Below are 19043 nucleotides of genomic sequence, written 5' to 3'. Positions count from 1 at the left end.
ACCATCAAGGGTTGCAGAATTACACACACACACACACACACACACACCAGGAAAACATAACACCTCAGAGAGCGAAAATGCAAACTGGGCATGCTCAATAGGCATGGAATTCTAATTGATTGATTGTTGGGAGAGGGATAGCTAACCTATGGAATTCACTTCCACAGGACGTAGTGATGGCCACCAATTTGGATGGCTTTAGAATGGGGTTAGACTAATTTCTGGAGAAGGCTACCAATGGCTACTACTTCTGATGGCTATAAGCTACCTCCAGTATCAGAGACAGTATGCCTATGTACACCAGTTGCTGGGGAACATGGGTTGGAGGGTAGTCTTGCACTCCTGTCCTCCTTGTGGGTTTCCCGTGGGCAGCTGGTTGGCCACTGTGTGAACGGAATGCTGGACCAGACGTTTGGTCTGATGGAGCCTGGCTCTTCTTAGGTTCTTATGTTCTTAGAGATGAAAAACCAGGGGAAAGAGTTGGAATGGAGTATCTGGAATCCTGAATTGAAGCAGTCTGCCTCCAAACAACCTTCTTCACCTGAGCATTTTATTAAGGTTGCATCCTAACACAGCTAAGACATGTATGGGTGAATGCAGGAAATCAACATTGCAGACTTTGAATATTAGTTTTCAGGTATTCAGTATAATATTTTTTTCAAGGGTATGGAGCATGCTCATATAAAAAAAATAGTTTGATAACAGCCTCTCTTATGCTATGGGAGGTATTAAAAGCATTCATCATTGACTGTTTATCATTGACTCACTATCATTTTTCCATAGCAGTTTATTTGAAAACATCTTGCATTAGCTCTACGATCTCTAGGAAAATAGGCAAAGTGTTTGTAATGCAGGTTCAGGTTTGGCAAATGATGAATCGAGCTTCACTTCTCAAAGAAGGTCTCTGGCTAATTTAAGTTTCAGCAAACAGATCAGCACTGAAATGAGGTCAATAAAGAAGTAATCATTGTAAATGATGGGCACAAATTTGGGGAAGTTTTACCATTTAACCTGAGAAGCCACTCTTGGGAAAGTAAGTATGAAAAAATTAAAAACAGTGGTGGGCTTATTTTAACTGCACTTTAATCATATCACTAACTAGCAATGTGTTGATCTGCACTGCCTTTTATCTATCATTTTAAGTGCTGCCAATGTAAGCAAGTCCTTTGGTTACAAAACAATAAGCCAGTTGTGCTAGCTAGAGAAAGCCAGAGGACTGCCAAGCAGCCATATGATGCCCACCTTAAACCTAAACACTTAAAGCATGGGTGGGGAACCTCTTGTCCTTCAGATGTTGTTGACCTCCAACTCCTATCAACTCCAGGCAGCATGGCCAATAGTCAGGGATGATGAGGTTTTAGTCTAGCAACATCTGGAGAGCCAAAGCTTCTGCACCCCTGACTTAAAGACTGATCCTCCTACGTCAGGAGTCCTCAACCTTTTTGGACCTGTGGACACATTTGGGAATTTGAGAAACTGTTGAGGGCACCACCATAAAATGGCCCACGGAGGATGTGGCTAGTCACATAATGGTTGCCATGGGGCCTGGCTAGTCAAAAGTGAGCTAAAGGGGACGGGGGAGAGAAATAGTGAGGCTAGAGGCTTTGAGGGAGGCAGAAATAGCAAGGCATGGAGTAGAGTGGAGAGAAAGAGCAAGGTTACAGGCTGGAAGCTGGGGAGAAACAGCAAGGTAAGAAGGTGGGGAGAGGAATGGTGATGCTAGAGGGGAAAGGAGGGGAGGGGAAAACAGCAAGGCAAAAGGGCAGAGGAGGCGCAAGGCTAGGAGGGAGAGAAACAGTGAGCTAAAGAGGAGGGGGGAATAGTGAGGCTAGAGGCTGGGAGGGAGGGGAAAATAGCAAGGCAAAAGGGTAGAGCGCAGAGAAAGAGCAAGGCTAGAAAGGGAGAGAAAGAAGACTGCCCTAACATTCTCCAAGATTTTTCTTAAAACATTTTTTTTTAAGGAGGCAGGGAGGGGAGAGCTTTGTGGGGGCTGTTGGAGTCCCCCACAGATGCCATGGCATGGCACCCTTGAGCACTGCACTGGGGACCACTGCCCTAGATTCACATCTCCACCAGATAGTCCTGCTTGATCCTCAGTATATGTCACAAACCCACATGGTGATGCTTGGAGGCTGGTGTGGTGATGCTTGAAGGCTTTGCACTGTGAGCCATGTGAGCAGCTCCAGGGGTGTGCTGGTCACCATGCAGCCAAATATAAAACCACCATCAAATGGCTGAATTCATCCAATTAATTTGCCTGTCCTACCCAGAGAATGGGTTCTGGAACATGTGCAAGGCAGTGAGGCTGCTAAAAACAGCCTGCCTATAGTGAATGGCACTGCTAATTTTTTCAAACACCGTGTGACTTTCCCACTGTCCATCCTGTTGGAAGCTTCATGGATGTGGCCCATCCCCCCTCTGCCACACACCACCCAGGCATGGTTGTTTGGGCTTGGAGATTCACAACAGGATGGAGTGTGTTATATTAGTTCGTATTTGTCAATCTACTACCAGGACAGGGATAACTCACCACAAGGGGGGCACTGATGATGATGATGTATGCTTTGGTCTTAAGACAAGAGGTGGGTTTAGATGACATGAATAGGATTTATATCAGACATTAGGAAAAACATCCTCTCAGATCTCTAGGAAGATTGTGTTACTTTATTTCTCAGAAGTCTTCTAGATAAGCTTGACAAACATGTACTGTATGCAGGTGTCCCAGGGCAGCAGACTAGATTCAATGGTCCATTCACATCCTTCAAACTCATAGATTTATAGCAGAGGTGGAGAATCCTTTTTTCTGTCAAGGGCCACATTCCCTGAGGGATAACCTGTTGGGATTCATATGCCAGTGGTGGGAGGGGACCCTCCTTTTTCTCTTCCTGAGGATGCTTTTAGATGGAGGATTCCTAGCACTACCAGTCAAGAGGCACTGTGCAACTGGCAAGACAAAAAGGTGGAAGAAGTGGTATGAAAACACAGTAGGGCTACAAACTGAAGAGGATGCAGAATTCCCCTATAAAATTATGTGAATGCAGCAGGGTAATTGCGAATAAAAGCCTTGCCTGGAAGCATTCTCTAGGGTAGAGGTAGGCAACTCATGGCCCTCCAGATGTTGTTGGACTACAGCCCTAACCAGCATAGCCAATGGTGAGGGATCATGGGACTTGCAGTCCAACAACATCTGGAGGGCACTGAGTTGCCCACTCTGTTCAAAGGCCACAAGTTGCCCACCCATGAATTACACAGATGTAAGATCTATTCAAAAAGTATGTAAAGGTCAACACGAAGAGGAGACTTAAGGTCATATCCACTGTCCCCTCCTCCAGCCTCCACTTTGTGTGTGACTGGGAATCCTGGTTCCCAGTCGCATGGAGATAATTTGGGTGCATACTTGTGCATATGTACAATGATGGATCAACATGTGGAGAAATCCTGTCTTGATGCTGAAGGTGTGAATAGGGCTGTAGAGTACTGGGCTTCGATCCATCTTCAAATGCTTCTCCCAACTATAAACTCACTGGGTGGACTTTAAAAAAAATGCAGTTATAACGAAACAAAAGAAGGGAGAAACTAACAACAAACACGGAAAACATAATACAGCACTCACTGGGTAGACTTAAATAGGCCCCAGCCTCAGAGCCCAGCCCATTAACCGGAAATTATTTTTATTACTTCTACTTTTACCCTGCTTTTTCAGCTGAACAGGCTCTCAAGGTTACTTACAATAAAAATCATCATCATCATCTTCAGATTAAGGAATAACAATGACTTATCTGATTGGAGTGTGGATAGTAAGAATGAAAGGATTGTAAAAAGCACTTTTCATATTCACAGTGCTGCAGAAATGACTAAAGAGAACCTGAAGGTCAAAGCTGGGCATGCCAAAGCCAATTGTTCATGCATCAGTCCATTTCCTCTCCTCCAATGGAGGATTAGCCCACATAATCCAGGCCACACAAGCAGAGGACGGATGTGAACAAGAATGTACTACAACAAGGTCCATGCAGATCAATTCCAGGTGACAGAAACAACTGCAGTAAGTCAGAGAATACCAGCTAAAAATCATCGTCATACATACATTTTAGTAGTAACATGTTCTAAGAACAATTTCACTTCCTGGTTCTTTGCCTCCTTCTTCATGTTCAAAATGGATCGTTCATGTCCCTCCACCCCAATTCCCCTACCCCTCCTCCTGATGGAAGGACAAAATGTGAATCTTCCAGTGCAGTGGAACAAAAATGGTCAATGTGTCATTCTCATGCTTCCTGGTTCAGTTCTGGTCAGAAGATTCAAAGTCACTTTTAGACTTCACCCATCATGATTAGGAAATTAAAAAGCAGAGAGGTTTCAGTGAAACTACCTTTCTTCTGCAAGCCAGAGGCTATAGAACTGTATTTCTTAAACAGCAGTAGTGCCCCCCTGCCACACATGCACACACACACACAACATCAACATGTCTCATGACAAAGTACTGTTATGTGCGTGTGTAACCCACTGGTATATTTTTCTTTAAAAATATTGAGTGGGAATATTCCTACACATGCTCAGTAAAGGAGTGAGATAGGGAGTGGCCACCATTTTAGGCAGTTACCAAATGCAGTGTGGAAGAATCTTGCTTTCTCCTCCCTATAAGACCCTGAACCCTTGAGGCAGGATAGTAGGGAGATTTCCTTTTGAAATTTTTTTAAAGAGCCGTGATCTTTTTTCAAACACTATGAGTTCCTTGTTGTTTATGTTTTTATATTATATAAAGGGCAGTTTGCAAAGTTTGCTCCTGTGTTACTGGACTCATCCACCTTGAGAAGATTGCTGTGGAGCTGGAGTGAACTGAATAGAGACTGTTTTCTTTCTTGGGCCAGCAGAAAAATCAAGCCTCAGAGAGAAGTTTTATTTATATTTTTGTTGTGGACACGAGCTAAAGACAGAACTTTGGGGTGGCTGTGCTCTGTTTTATTGTTTTAGTGATAAGTGAACTGTTATGCATGTAAAATTATTACATGTGCATTATTATGGTTTTTAATTAAGAAATTAAAATTATATATGCTAATTGTCCCTGTACAAGGCCTTTACTGCGAGTTCCTTTAGAGACCCTGAAGAAAAGTGTTACACGTGCACCGCACTTCTGAGCAGTGAGGCATTTCAGGGGTCCCATTGTTTACCCGGGATTCTATTTCCTTAGAAGGGGTCAGTGGTAGGCTGACCATACGTACCATTTCAAACGGGACACTACCGTTTTTTTCATATTTCCCGATCATCCCGTCATTTTAATATAAATGTCAATTTTGTCCCGTTTTTAATTTTTTGTAAAAAACTGAATGCATTTATCACAAGGCTCTATGCTAATCAATGCGTGCAGTAAAACTACTAGTGTGACGAAAGAGAAAGTTCCATTTACTTTGTCCAGTCAGGGCCAGGCTTCTTGAGCTAGCGACGATCAGATGATCAGACGATGCCCCCTGGCTTGTCTGCAGTGGCGGGGAATTCAAGAGGTGGTCGCTAAGCCCCTTTCAGCATGTGGGAGCCAGGAGGGTGAGTGTTACTGTTATTTCTACCATCACTCCGCCCATAGAGATTCTTTCTGCCCTACATTCAGTTTGATTTGGACTTTTCAGACTCATATTTCGGTTCAACAGGCTGTTAGCTATTTTTTTATTACAGCGGAACTCGCCGGTGGGACATTCGTATATACTGGCTTGTGATAGCTGTCAGGGTGTTCATTCCTTTTTTTTTCCTTTTTGGCATATGTTAATGATTTTTTGCAATCTGGCCACTGCAGTCCTGCATTAGAGTGTTCAGTGTGGTCTGTCATACAGATTTGTTTACTGCTTGTGATATTTTATAAGTATTTTATATATGTATATTTATGAGTGGTTTTTAGTGTGTATATGCAATAAATTAGTGTTATTCATTCGCACCACTTTCCATGTTCTTTTGCAGTGAGTTTAGGTTGTTTTTCATGAATACAGAATATTACATAACCCCATCCCGTTTTTGTCATCCCAATATCCCATTTTTGTCTCAAGGAAATATGGTCAGCCTAGTCAGTGGACACTTATGATATTGTGGTGATATAAGCTTTATTTACCCTTATAAACAGGCTGAGCAGAAGATGCGGGTTCACAGCATTAGCATCCCAACAGATTCCTGTGCTCCATCAGCTGTCTAGGGAAACCCACAGTGCCACAGGATTTCCGGCAGAAAGCAAAGTCTGACACTCCCCTCCCCAATGACAAGACAGGCCGGCCCCCAGCCCTTGGCCTAGTAGGACAAAAAGATGACTGTTTATTTTATTTATTTATTAAATTTATTAATCGCCCATCTGGCTGGTCACCCAGCCACTCTGGGCGATGTACAGCATATAATAAAACAGTTTAAAACAATAAAATTCTACAATAAAAACATTTTCTAAAATACCTAACCCACCCCAAATGCCTGCCTGAACAACCACGTATTTAATGCATGGCGGAAGCTCATTAAAGAGGGGGCATGGCGGAGTTCCCTAGGGAGGGAGTTCCACAGAGTAGGGGCTACCACAGAAAAGGCCCTCTCCCTCATCCCCACCAGTCTAGCTGTCCTGGCTGATGGGACAGAGAGAAGGCCATCCGAGGCTCATCTTGTTAAGTGGCCTGTCTGGTGTTGCTGGAGGCACTCCTTAAGATAGGCTGGGCCGGAACCATATAGGGTTTTAAAGGTCAAAACCAACACCTTGAATTTGGCCTGGAAAACAACTGGTAACCAGTGCAACTCCTTCAGCACTGGAGTGATGTGATCTCGCCGGCGGCTGCCTTTAATCAGGCGAGCCACCACATTCTATACCAGCTGCAGCTTCCGAACTGTCTTCAAGGGTAACCTCACATACAGCGCATTACAGTAGTCTAAACGAGAGGAGACCAGGGCATGTACTACCGATGGGAGTAGATGGTTGGGAAGGAAGGGGCGCAGCTGCCATATCAGATGAAGTTGATACAGCGCTGTCCAGCTCACAGCTGACACCTGAGCCTCCATGGACAGGTGGGAGTCCAAAATGACCCCCAGGCTGCAGACCTGGTCTTTCAAGGGTAGCCGTACCCCATTCAACACCAGGTCAACATCTCCCAGCCTCGTCTTGTCTCCCACCAAAAGTACCTGGGTCTTGTCAGGGTTCAGCTTCAGCTTATTCCTCCCCATCCAGCCACTCATTGTCTCCAGACATTTGGACAGGGATTCTATGGCCAACCTTGGTGAAGATTTGAATGAGAGGTAGAGCTGCGTGTCATCCGCATATTGATGACACCGCACCCCAAACCTCCTGATGATAGCCCCCAGCGGCTTCACACAGATGTTAAATAGCATCGGGGAGAGGATGGAACCCTGTGGCACCCCACAAGTGAGTGGCCACAGGTCCGAAACCTCCTCTCCCAGTGCTACCCTCTGGTACCTGCCGAAGAGGAAGGACCAAAACTACCGCAATACGGTGTCCCCAATGCCCAACCCCTCCAGGGGGTCCAGGAGGATACTGTGGTCAACGGTATCAAAAGCCGCTGAGAGGCCAAGGAGAACAAGGAAGGAGCATTCGCCCCTATCCAGAGCCCTCCTCAAATCATCCACCAAGGCGACCAAGTCCGTTTCTGTCCCATGCCCAAGCCTGAAGCCCGACTGAAAGGGGTCTAGATAATTGGTTTCTTCCAAGTGTGCCTTCAACTGCATCCCCACCACCCGCTCAATTACCTTGCCCAAAAATGGCAGATTTGAGACTGGGAGAAAGTTGTTCAGAACTTGGGGATCCAAGGAGGGCTTCTTTAAGAGCAATCTTATCACTGCCTCCTTGAGGGCTGATGGCATCACTCCCTCCTCAAGGGAGGCGTTCACCACCGCCCTGATCCCCTCACCCAGTCTCTCTCTGCAGCCCATAATGAGCCAAGATGGACAAGGATCAAGTAAGCAGGTGGCTGGCCTTACAGATGAAAGCGCCTTGTCCACTTCATCAGAAGGAAGAAGCTGGAACCGATCCCACAAAACCGGTTTGCCACAGGCCACCTCCTGCTCACTAACTGTATCCACAGCACATGGAATAACACTCCTAATCTGATCAATTTTATCTGCAAAGTGCCTTGCCAAGGCCTCACAGGAGGCCTTAGAATGCTCCAGCAGTTCCAGAGCCACAGGACCGACCAGGCCAAGGGCCACTTGGAACTAGGGGTGCACGAAAGTCACTTACCTGGTCTCACAGCTTTTCGCGGTGGGGGGGAGGCGCTTTGCTGCTCCCCCCGCGAAATTCAGGCTGGGGGGGGAGGCTTCCTTCCTCGCCTGGCCGAAATTCAGGCCGGGGGGGAGGCTTCCCGCCTCGCCCGGCCGAAATTCAGGCCGGGGAGGAGGCGCCTCGCCTCGCCGGCCGCGAAATTAAAAGTTAAAAAAAAAAAACTCCCCCGTGATAGGCTACGTGACGATTAATGTAGCCTATCACGGCTAGATCTGCAAAGTCAGCCATGATAGGCTACGTAAATCGTCACGTAGCCTATCACGGGTGACTTTAAAAAAAAAAAGCGCGTACGCAAATGGCGGCCCCCATAGGGAGCCGCCATTCACGTTCCTTATTTGGTCACTGTAGTTTACGTAAATCTTTACGTAGACTACAGCGACCAAATAAGGAACGGGAATTATCCGTACGCGCTTTTTTTTTTTTAAGTCACCCGTGATAGGCTACGTGACGATTTACGTAGCCTATCACGGCTAACTTTGCAAATCTAGCCGTGATAGGCTACGTTAATCATCACGTAGCCTATCACGGGGGCGGGTTTTTTTTTCTTTTCTTTTCTTGGAATGGCGGCGGCGGCAGCCGGTCGAAAGACCAGCTGCCGCTCCCGCCCCAGACGAAGACCCGACGAACCGCCGGCCGGACCCGCCGCCGGGAGAGACATTCGCCAAAGGTAAGTCCCGTCCCGGGGGGGGGCGGGGGGCGGAGAATTTCTCCCCGAAACTTGTTCGGGGGGCCAAACACATTGGCGCTCGGCCCCCCGAAGTTTCGGGGAGAAATTCTCCGCCATCCCTACTTGGAACAGCCTCCTGGGACAGCACTCTGTGGATGCGATAGAGGCAACATAATATTCCTTTTTTGCTGCCTTCACTGCCATGTGATGGGCTATAGCTGTATCTTCAGCCTGTGTCTGATGGTCTTTGGAGCGAGACTTCCGCCACCGGCGCTCTAGCCATCTCACCTCCTGTTTCAGAGCTCATAACTGCGGATTGAACCATGGTGCAGTCCAAGGCCTGTTCAGGGGGAGAGGGCGTTTCGGGGCCATCCGATCTAATGCCCCAGTGATTGCGGCATTCCACCCACCCACCAGGATCTCGACCGAGTGGCCGTTGGCGTGCTCCAGGGAATCCCCAAGCGCATTCAGGAATCCATTCGGATCCATAAGACGCCTGGGGCGGACCATTTTAATGGGTCCTCCACCCTTGCAGAGGGGTTGTGGGACTGAGAAGTCTAATGTAACCAGATAGTGATCTGACCATGACAAGGGGGGGGGGTGAATATACCCCCAGCTTCCAGATCACTCCCCGCTTCTCCAGAAACAAACACAAGGTCTAGTGCATGACCGGCTACATGGGTGGGCCTGGTTAGAATATGGTGAGTCTCCCAGGAAGCCATGGTCTCCATGAAGTCCTGAGGTGCTCCTGTGAAGATGGCCTCTGAATGTACGTTGAAGTCCCCCAACACCAATAAGTTAGGGGACTGTACATGCACATCAGAGACCACCTCAAGCACCTCAGCCAAGGAGTCAGTCATGCATCGGGGTGGACGGTACACAAGCAGAATCCCCAGACTGCCCTTCGGGCCTAACCTCCAGTACATGCACTCAGCAATCTTGGTCTCTCGGAGAGGGGGTCTGGTGAAGACCAAGGACTCCTGGTAGATAACAGCCACTCCCCCTCCCCAATCCCTAGCCCTCGGCTGCTGTGCATACGAAAATCCAGCTGGACACATGGCTTCAAGAGTTGGAGCAGCAGCCTCGGCCAGCCAGGTCTCCATAATACATGCCAGGTCTGCACCCTAATCCAGGATCATGTCATGGATGAGGGAGGTTTTCTGGGTAACAGACCTGGCATTGCAGAGCAGCAAACAAAGGCCAGAAGGTGGAGTCACGCCTCCCCCAGCCATCCTTTGGCTCTGGACAGGCCCGGAGCAGGGGACAGATAATACACATCTCTCCCTTGTTCCCCTTACCTGGCATGGCCTGCCCCTAGCACTTCACCAGTGCCTGCCGCCCAGCCTCGGTATGTTCTGGCCCCCAACACTCCCCCACTGCCTTCATCAGGTGGACACATAGACACATGCCCCCTCGCTCCCACCTATCAGGCAGGCTACCCACCCCTAAAAACACAACAGAATCCCCCAGAAATTTAAAAACAACAACAACAACAACAACAATTAAAAAATCCCCTTAAAAATAATGCCAGGCAGGAGTCCACAGCTGTGATAGTGGTGGTGGCAGCAGTGCAACAGCAGCAGGCCTAGCAACAGGCACACCTCTTCCCCGGTGGTGGCAGCTTCTCCTGCAGGCCCTGGCTCTCCCAGGCCACCTCAGCCAGCCAGCTTATGTTGCCCCTCCAGGAAGGGGCAGGTGGAAGCAGCACAGCTGGCTCATTACCTGGGGGCCTGGTCCTGCACGGACTGGCGGTCTGCCAGGCAGAAGTCCGCAGGGAAGGCCTGGTGTTGGTGGTGGTGGCAGCAACAGCAGGCACACCTCTTCCCCGGTGCTGGCAGCTTCTCCTGCAGGCCCTGGCTCTAAACCTGCAGGCCCTAGACTAAACTTCCATTCAGGAAAAAACAAGAATAGCCTCTGAACCTTGCACAATCTTTTGTGGCATTTTGGTTGGTCCTAAGAAGGGAATTGCTTAACCGTGGATTTTAGATTTCTCCCTGCCACCCCTCCCAATTTTGTAACTTCCTTCCAGGTAATTCTTAGGACATGTCTGGGCAAGATATGTCCGAACCTGGGGAAAGTTTCGGACACAGTTTGTGGTATGTCATCAGACTGGGGAGGAGAATCACTGTCACTCTGCAAGCCCCTGGCATGAATCTGAGGGCATCTCTACACCAGCCTAAAATCCTGCATTCAAAACGGGGCTTTCTGCTGCTGTTTTAAATGCAGGATCACGACGACTCCCTTTTTCACGTGCTTCCTTTTCCCCCACCCCTTCCCCCTCCTTCTCCCTGTTACTGAGTCTTCCATTGATCTCACTCTTCTTCTTGCAGCTTTTACTCTTTTCATGGAGGAAACTGAAGCGGAACACAAAGGAGTAATTTGATAGCTCATTATCTGCGATCTATTTAAAAACAGAACAAAGGGCATTTAGTGCAGGAGATGCCTTGAATGATCATGGCATCATGTAAACAGCCCACAAACTTCTGTGAAGGAGCAATTTCAATCGCAGGATAAAAGCTCAGTGTGAAGGAGCCCTGAGTAGAAGTTTAGATCTTGGCCCACGTAATATAGAAAAGAGAAGTTATTTCACATCTGCTGTGGGAACTATGTATTTCAAACTCAAGAAGGAGTAGAGGCCAGATATTGTGGAGCTGAAGTTAAACATGCTGCCCAATCCTATACATGTTTATTCTTACGTTCCACTGAGTTCAGTGGAATTTACTCCTGTGTAAATATACATAGAATTAGGAATCCTATAGCGGATGCCTATGCATGTTTTCTCAGAAATATGTCCCACTGTGTTAAATGGAGTTTATACCCTAGTAAATGTCTTTATGATTATAGCCTTAGTCTTTGTTGCAACAGTGATGAATCACATCGTTTACAAAGTTTGGAGGAGAATAGGAATGAGATTTTCAGTTCCTTATTTCCTTGAAGCCGCTGCTTCTGAAATCATACAATATTTTTCTGTTAAATATATCTCATAGTAAGGTTTTGAAAGCCAGAGGCAAAGAAAAGCTCCACTACCTTTCCACCTTCAAAACTGATGATCCCATACATTTTAGAGAGTTTTGCTTCTTTGACGTTTTGCTTCTTTGACGAGGAAGCCTTTCCCTTGGAATATCCATTAAAGAGTGCTGGAATTTGTTCCAGCCCATTCAGACACCTAAGATACTGTTTCAGCTGATGGGAAATCTTTAGCTCAAAAGGAGAAGTTAGTTGTAAATTCAAAAGCCTAGAACATGACATTTCTGAAGAATTTCCACCAGATGGAGTAATCCTCAAGAGAGTGGAATTTATTTTTCCCCTCAGCCCCTTATCCAAAGAATCTGAACTCATAGATATGCAGGTAATAGCAAAAAGACCGAATGGAAGTGATGAAACTGATAAAAGGACTGAAACATGCAGAGCTTTGTCCCTAAGCACTCCAAAATGTACTATAGCACACACAACCTAAGTGGAAAACAACTAGATTGTGGACAGTGGAAGTGGACTTGAAAACTCTTATAACAATAGTTCAAATTTCTTTTTAAAAGAATAGCAATCACACTTGTAATAAGTAAGCATAACAGTCCATGTGCTATGACTGAGCCTTTTTTATATATCCTGTAAATTGTCTTGCATTGTGACCAAGGTGTATAGATAACATAAGTTAAAAAGTTGAATTCACATATCTTTTTGTTTCCCGTCTCAAGCCGCATTCCAAAACAGAGTTTGGAATGTTAAGTCCACAGATTTTTCAGTCTGGTTCTTTGTTGGAATTTGGTTTTTATCTTTATTCAGCAGAATGGAAGAATCATACATTGCTGTTGAAATAAATATGCCAGTAAGGAGATAATTATTTAGTACTAAAGATTCTCTCTCTCTCTCATGCACACATACACACACAGTTTTTCTTTCCATGCTAAAAGAAACCCAGTCATGATAATAAAATTTGTAACAGTGTACCTTGAAATGCAAATATTTAAATATTTATTTAATTATATTAATTGTAATGATTTTATTTATAATAAAAAGACTATGGTTTGGATCACAAGTGGAAGAAGGAGCTCATAGAAGGAGACTTTTCCATGTTCCCTCCCCCAGTAGTTTTCCATGTCCTATCTCATATTGTTCAGCAAGGTCCACCAACTTTTAGAGAGGATTTTCAGGGGTGCAGGGAACTACAGCAGGGATGAAGGGACAGGAAAATCCCCTTCCACAAGCTTCCTTCCATCCATGGTTCTCAGGACCCTAGCATATATATTGGAAGTAAGTAAGAAAAAAATACTTCATTCAGAAAAATACACATTCAGATATAATTTGTGATCTGTTGTTGGTTATATGAATGCACACCCCTATGCATTCATGTGGGAATTTGTATTGATTAAATTCTGTAGACTCACAACAAAATTATGGAATTATTATTTGACCAATGTGATAGAGTAATCTATGGTGGGATCCACTTGCTGACATGGTTACAAGATTATTTGGGGAGCCAAATTTAAACCGTGTGAAGTCAGTAAATGGAGTGAAGATAATTATACCGGTGTAGTCTAGGTACTTCTTTCCATCCTCCCCACAGCAGTTGTTAATTGGACCTCCACTAGAACAACCGTCCAGTCCCAGCCATGGACATAAAAAGATGGAAATGGTTGAGGAATATATCCTTCAGTTGCTATACAGCTAAGCAGTGCTTCCCTTTTATTCTCTCTCACACACACACACATAATAATGCAGAGTTGGATCCAGATTTATCATACTTAGAGAAGGCTCAATGAAATTAATGAGACTTCAGTTAGTCATAACTAACTTATGTCCCAGTGAGATAATTCGTTCTACTCTAAGCATGACTATGGGCTTCTCCACATTAGGCTTTTTATCCCAGAACTTACTGAGGCTTCTGTTTCTGGATTCTTTGCGGGTTTAAGTTCGGTTCTTTACACAGCCAGTTTTTCTTTAAATGCATAATACTACCTTCTTTTTACACAGGTGGGTGGAGCCTGGCAGGATGTTATCTGATGTCAGCAGTGTTGTATACCCTCTGTCCAGCCTCTCTGGGGTAGCCTCTCCCTCTGTCTTGGCATGAACGTTTCCATTTCAACTTCTTTGCCTCCCCTTTTCACTTCTGCTGCCTCTGATCCCTACCCCAGCCACTTTTACAGAGAATCCACAATACTTTCGCAACTTCAGAAGTCTGCTCCCCGCACCCCCCCAGACAGACAGACACACACACACACAAAGCAAGCAGTTATGCTTTTTTCATTTGTGCGTGTGTGGGGTTAAAACTTTTCTGGGCAGCAACTGCAGAGCAGAGCAATCTCCCGATCCCATTGTAAAGTGAAGGCAGCTGCAGCCGAAGTGGCTGATGGGGGAGGAGGAGGCAGGAGAGACACCCACTGCTTCATCATTACTGGCATCACACCCCAGCCACACAGATCAGATGTAACACAATGGAAAAAGTACATGGGCAGGCAGTTGCAGTATCATTCCACAACTGCAGAAAATACACACTTCCCTTGATCAGAGAAACACGGGGGAAAGCAGGTAGAAGCCACAGGATGAACACTGGAGGAGAATGATGTTGTGTAAAGCACCTGGAAAATACTGTGCTTGAAGAATGACAATTGCACCACAAAACCCTTGTGTAGAGAAGCCCCAGTTCTGGATCTTTTTTTAATTGCACAGAAAAGGAGATGGGACTATTTAGATCAAAATTAATTCCATCACATCAAAGACTACAATGCTGAAGCTGGCTACAGTTCCTTATTTACAGAAGTGTTTGAAACAGAGTTTAATCCGTAAACTGAGTAAGTTTATATGCACCTGCACCCCAAAATATACTTTGGATTACCCCATATCATATATATTTGTGACTGGGGAACTTTCCTCTTCAAGATAAACAATTATTAGCAACCAAACTTCAGCTTTGTTCAAATACGAAGGTTGTTAAAGGCAACACCTTTGTCTTAGTTGAATTGTTGTATTTTACGTTGTGATTTAATGGATTGTACATCACTCTAGAATTCTAAACAGAAGGATAGGCAATATTAACATGTTTTAATTCTTTAAAAAAAAGTCTGTACTCAAAACATGTAATTTTCTGAATAACTATTTGGAAAATGATCTTAATTGCATTAGGTAAATGCTCATTTCTCAAGTATTTCCATGAGAAATTAATTAGGCTGAACTATTGTAACCTTTGTGCAGTCTGCATAATATAAGGAAGCAGTGCACACCCATGATATAATGGAAGTTTGGAATGAGGGTGGGATTCTATTTCCCTCCCTGGAGATTTCTTGGCTCTTTTAATGCGTACACAGGACATTTTAGACTGGTCAAAAATATAAAATGTGAAAACACCTGTCATAGACAAAGTATGAAGTTCGCTGTGTTAGTTGGTTTAAGATCCTCCAAACAACTTCTTCTAAGCGCAACCAGCCAGATTAAAATTAGGTTTAAAATGTGGAAACATGGTGCCTAGTTGAAATATAATTCATTTTCTCACAAGAATTGTTCTTCTACTGTAACTTCCCCCCACTCACCCACTTGCTATTGGGCACTAAGAACTGCCATATCTACAGACAATATTGCCTGATACTATACATAGCTTCCCAAATCTACTATAAAACAACCTTCCCCAGAGGTAATTGTGGCCAAGCTAACTCCATCCATATGTATTGGACTGCAACACCCATCATCCCCAGCACCCGGTTGGGAAAGGTTGCCAAACTTCCCTTAGTCTGATACTATAAAACTTCTTTTAAGATCTCCCAGTATGTGGGTGTGTTGGACTTATTCAGGGTCTAATTGATCACCATATTTTTGATTGGGAAAGATTCTCCCCTACCCAGATTGGCTAGTAATTGTTAAGGGGTGCAGGGGTTTATTTGCATGAACCACCAGGGACTATTTACTCTGCATGTATCTGTTCTGCAGTGCACCTGATCTGTCTCATACTGTACTAAGTAGCACATGGGTTTATGTGTGTGTATGACAGTGCGGTCCTATGCATATTTACTCAGAGGTAAGTCCCACCGTGTTCAGTGAGTCTTGCTCCCAACAGAAAGCGTGCTTAGGATTGCCGTATTAATGGGTTTCTCTTCTGAAGGAGATCGCTTCTGGTCCTTTTCGACTGTATGATTCCATAATTACCAATCATTGAAAATGATCACCTGTTTTTATCTAGTACAAGGAGCTGTCACTAGTGAGTATCTATGTTAAAAGTGGAGCACAAAGTAATAACTGACCAATGTGCAGCCCTGGCGCAAGCTCTCTCGGCACCTGAGGCAGGAAAGAACACGTGCTGCCATATCACACTCTCCCACACACACCTTACTTTTGCCTCTGCCCACCCACCCCATTCATCTCAACATGTGGAGAGCTGCACAGCCAGAAGACGGGGCCAAGGGGTTCTCACGAAAGTCCCTTCTTCTGGCTGTGTGGCTCTCAGAGGGGAGGGAAATAGAGGGAGGGGGACTTCTCTCATTGTGGCAAATGCCATGGTGGAAGAGGGCTGGCTGAAGGTGGCGGAGCAATTTGCCACTCCTCCCGCTCCACCACCTGATGTGGGTTCCTCATCCTGCTTCATGGGAGGGTCAGCTCTGCCAGCATGCTATTGCTATTAGTCTCTAATTTGTTGCTAAATATTTGTTGCCAGGCAAACCTCTTTAGGGAGCTCATTCCAGAACTGGGGTACCACAGCAGAAAAGGCCCTCTTCCTGGTAGTCACCCGCCTCACTTCCTTTGGCAGAGGCTCCTAGAGAAGGACCTCTGGCAATGATCTTAGGGTCCAGGCAGGCACATATGGGAGGAGACAATCCTTCAGATACCTGGCCCCAAGCTGCTTAGGGCTTTGAATGTTAATACCAGCACTTTGAATCAGGCCCGGACATGGACTAGCAGCCAGTGCAGCTGGAAAAGTACGGCATAATATGAAATCATTGGCTGGTCCCTGTTAACAATCTCGCTGGACCTGTTTTGGTCCAGTTGAAGTTTGTGGACCATTTTAAAAGGCAGCCCCATGTATAACACATTGCAGTAGTCCAGACGAGAGGTTATCAGAGCACAGATACCTGATCTTTTACGGGGAGTGCAACCCCTTCCAGAACCTAGCACAATCTAGGGTGTCACAATCCTAGCACCTAGAATGACACAGTGTTGCCATCCTAGTAATTTCAACTCTCCAACGGAAATCAATGGAACTTAAACGTGCTTCACTTTGGCTCAGGTATACCCTTTGGTACTGCAGTTCTTTTTGGTGCTTGCCCATCCACATGAATATAGCTAACTAGTTTTGGGAAAGGAACATACTTTCCTACATTTGTTGCCAACCAGCATGCCACACCTTACTCCCCTTGTTGATAAGAAAGGAAACACCCTGGAGAATGAGTAACTCATTACAGTTGTTGAAACTGGTGTTAGGACAAGAGACATTAAATTGGTAATCGAAAAGAAGGTAGGGCTGAGAATGGAAAGTTTAGAGATCTTTCATCAGAAAATAATGGAATGAATCATAAGGTTTGACAACTCTGTCTTATCTTTATTATGTCTTGCAGTGCAAGCAATTGCAGTGACTACAATTTTGATCACTTCTCAAAGGGCACAGTCCAGCAGAGTGCTGCTTTCACACAGCTCCCATTCATTGCAATCTGGGCTTGCAAAAGCCAATACTACACACCAAATACACTGGGGAAAGAAATACATCACCACTATACCAGTGGAATGGCCTTCATACCCTATGCTCACCCAGGACAGAAGGGAAAAACACAAATCTTCAGAAAAAGATGGAGCCAGGAGCCACCAATCATGGACCATTGTGGTGATGACACCTCCATGCCACTCACACATAGAGGGAGCCTAGTTGATGGAGATATGTTTCAAGGACAGCTGCATGCTCCACTTCACACACACACACACATACACACACACACAAAATGCCACAGTGCCCCACACTCCAAGAGATCCTGTGGCACAGGCAGCAATGACCCAGCTGCTCTGAGTCCCCAGGTATTCCTGCAGGCAAGTGTTTGAGTCCCCTTATACCATACACTGCTAACAAGCACAAGTTTTGAACATAACACATGAACATATGGAAGTAGAAGCCACACAACACAGCATCTGCATAGCTCCCTTAGAAAAAGCCTGCAGAGATAAAAATGGGATGAGAATGCTTGTCAGAAAACCCTCTTTTGTTCCCTTTGTGGGTCTTGAACTCTTGTCCCAAGGAGGGCTGTGTGACCTCTCTGTTGTTGATTTGTTCAGAAACAATGCCAGCACTGCTGTCAAGCTTAACATGTATGTAAGCAGACAATTGCCAAAGAAGTCCAATACAATCAGAATTTACTTTAAAAGGGGAAACTTCTAAAAAAAATGAGGCGATTGGTTGAAAAGAAAGTTGAAAAGGAAAGTCAAGAAGGTCTAATCTCTTCAGAATACTTTCCGGTTATTCAAAACCACAATAATAGAAGCTCAACTAGACAATACTGCATATCAGGAAAAGTACCACCAAGTTCAAGAGGACATCAGCAGAGTCATGGAAGCTATTAGAGACAAGAAGGCTTCCTTCAGAAAATAGAAGTCTTGCCTAAATGAGAACAAAAAGGCACACAAACTTTGGCACAAGAAATGCAAGCAGACAATAAAGGATACAAATAAGTATCTGTTATTAAAGCATACCTTTAATAACATTAAGACGAGCCATAGAAAATTATGTAAATACTTCAGAAGCAGGAAATCAGGATCTGTACATCCTGGAAGTTACATTTTGTACTTTTTATTTATTTAAAATACTTAACCTTCTCAAGGTAGCTTAAAGGTATGCTAAAGGAGAATTGGGAAATGCTGAAAAGCTGAATGGTGGGGGGTTTTCATCTGTCTTCTCAGTGAGGAAGATGTAGGGCAGATACCCGTGCCTGAACTGACTTTTCAGGAAGGGGGTCTGAGTGACATCCACCTGAGATTTTACATTTTTACATGTAAAAATGCTGATCTTTTAACAAAATATAAAACATGTTATAAGACTGGTGTACCAGAGGCCTGGAAAAGCAGCTAATGTGTAACATTTACTTTTTTTACAGGGATCGAAGAAGACTCCAGGAAATCACAAGTTGGTTAGCTTAGTATCTGTTCCAGGTAAACTGGTGGAAAAAT

The sequence above is a fragment of the Heloderma suspectum genome, chromosome 4, assembly GCF_057233095.1.
Source record: "Heloderma suspectum isolate Gila_16-S chromosome 4, 16-S_ref, whole genome shotgun sequence".
NCBI lineage: Eukaryota > Metazoa > Chordata > Lepidosauria > Squamata > Helodermatidae > Heloderma > Heloderma suspectum.
The sequence above is the reverse complement of the archived record's forward strand: the minus strand, read 5'-3'. Positions refer to the sequence as shown.